At 48.0% G+C, this 2500-nt stretch overlaps 1 pseudogene; it reads right to left on the bottom strand.

The window, feature by feature from the left end:
- The window catches only part of LOC125907685 (large subunit ribosomal RNA), a 9178-nt pseudogene that overhangs the window by 3803 nt on the left and 2875 nt on the right, over positions 1-2500 (bottom strand).

Consider the following 2500-nt stretch of genomic DNA (forward strand, 5'->3'; position numbering starts at 1 on the left):
GGGTATGCTTGATCAATCGCTTGAGGGCATTCCGTGCCACCTTGAACTCGTCCCTAAAAGTAGAATAGAGATCAGTATTAAAAGCTCTTTGCGCTAATCGATCGCGGTGTTTGCACTCTTTGCGAAGTGCCTCAATCTCTAGCGTCCACCAAAATGCACTCTTGTTAGGAGTGTACCTCTTACGCTTGGTCATCGTCGCATTACACGCCGTGACAAGTATACGCATTAAGTCTTCGCTTGTTGTGACCTCGGTCTCAAAAGCGGCTTGCATCATAACTTCAAATATATCTTTGCTAAAATACTTGATGCTCCATCCCGTTATGGGTCGGGACAAGTTACGCACGCTTTGCGTCTCAAGATCTATTCGTATTGCACGATGATCAGAGTTCATATAGCTAGATAACACCTCCCACTTAAATGATCTTGCAACTGTTCTGCTCGCAAAAGTAAGATCAACTACTGACGTACGCCCTGGTCCAACATAAGTTGGGGTGCTGCCGTCGTTCAATAACATTGCGTCAATCTGCGCAAAGGTTGATAAGACCAACTCACCTCTTTGTTTCTGGGTTTCTCCACGCTCGCCAAGTTGGTTGTTCCAACTTACTGACCAAGCGTTGAAGTCCCCCCCGATAACGAATTTGTGGATACCGGTTACGGCCATTACCGTGTTATCCAACATGTTCTGGAACTCTTCCATACTAAATCTAGGTGGCGCGTAAACGCTAACCACTCGCATATCACCTATGTCAACTATCATTAAACCCTTCAGAGCCTTACTGACTACCTTAACTGGTAAGTCCGCGTTAACCACTACCGCTGCTGTGTTATCGTCATTGCGTAACACTTTGACGTTGGTTGTTGCCAGATACGGATCTGCAATCAACACTATATCCGCAGATTCTTCCCTAATCGTTTGCCACATTAACTGAAATGCAGCATAACTATGATTCTGGTTATGTTGTAGCAACCTAACCATTATGATCTAATCGTTCGCCTTCTAGGACACATGTAACTGCCCGTTGCGTGAAGGTTCTGTGACCTCGTACCGCAATCCAAACACTTAACAGAGTTGGTACAAGCTTGCTTCTTGTGTCCACTCAAACCGCATTTCCAGCACAGATTACTTCTGTCTGGTTCCCTACAATGATAGCTCGTATGGCCTACCTTCCAACACTTATAGCATTTCTGCTCCTCCATTACCTCACGGATATGGCATATCGACCAACCAACTTTCAGCTTTCCCAAATTCAGGAAGCTTTGAAAGTCTGGCAGCGATACGTTGATCCGTGCCCACTGCGTACCGGCCGCGCGGCCTTTCTTCATTTTGATACGATCTATTTCTATCTCGATGTTGAGCTGTGCTTTGACAGACTCCGCAACCTCCTCTGGGGTGGTAATTTCATCGAGATGCATGATCTCAATCATTTTAGAAGGAGCTAGCGTTCTCACTGACGCCTTGCCCTTCACCGCTTCCTTAACCTTTGGGGCAATTGCACTAGCAGAACTACCCTGCTTCAATTCTAGCAACATGCCTCCATTTTGGGCCCGTCGGACCTTAGAGATTGTCTCTCCAACCGATTTAAGAGCATCGGACTGCTTCATTTCCTTGAGCAATTTCGCCAGCTCCTCGGAAGTGCAGTCCGATATCAGCAGAGCCTCAGGCCGCTTCCTGGGCTTATTCTGCTTCTTCTTGCTCTTCTTCTTCTTCCTCTTATTAATGCTACCCTCATTAATATTCGGTCCGTTTCTCGGACTTGGAATATTTTCCACCGCTTCCCTAACAGGGGTCAACCTCGATGGTTGTTGTTGTTGTTGTTGCAATCTTTGCAACCCACTTGGACCAGGCTGTTGGTCATCAGCCACTGGTCTTCTGCCTTTTCGCGTTTGCGGCCCGAATCCATCGTTACCGTCAAACGACGTTTGCGTTTGACGGTCGAGGACCTGCTGCATGCGATTAACGGCTCTGTACCTTCGAAATTCGGACATTACCTCATCGAGGAAGTCCATCATAACCGTTACTAGCGTAAAATGGGAAGACTCATCATCGAGCTTGCTTATCCCAAAACGCATCGCCTCCATTCGATCTTGAAGATCCATGAACGCTTGGTCCGGATCTTTCTTCTCAACCCCCTTGGTCTTTTTGACCTTCTTAGTTTTAACGTTACTCATTCTATTGGGCTCAAACTCAGGCCCGCTATCCGCGTCTGTTTATGCAGTCTCCTATTTGGTTCCGTGGGTGGCTATGAAACAGGGAGCTCCACGCGAGGGTTGGCCCGCGCCCTTATGAGACGACGGGCTCAGTGCCGAACCGGAGCAAAGTGGGGCTGAACCCACCCACACCTGCATTTGCCATAGAGCGTATCGTATGGCGACAGTCTTGGAGCGCTACCTAAGACTTGCTAAGTTTTAATAGAGCGGTGACAGAATCCCCCTTAGCCCTCCCCCGTTTCAAGCAGGTTTCACCCTGCTTTACTAAGGGTTCGGCGGGTTCATCCGCCAG

The sequence above is a fragment of the Anopheles coluzzii genome (genome assembly GCF_943734685.1).
Source record: "Anopheles coluzzii chromosome X unlocalized genomic scaffold, AcolN3 X_unloc_113, whole genome shotgun sequence".
In the NCBI taxonomy this organism is placed as follows: Eukaryota; Metazoa; Arthropoda; class Insecta; order Diptera; family Culicidae; genus Anopheles; species Anopheles coluzzii.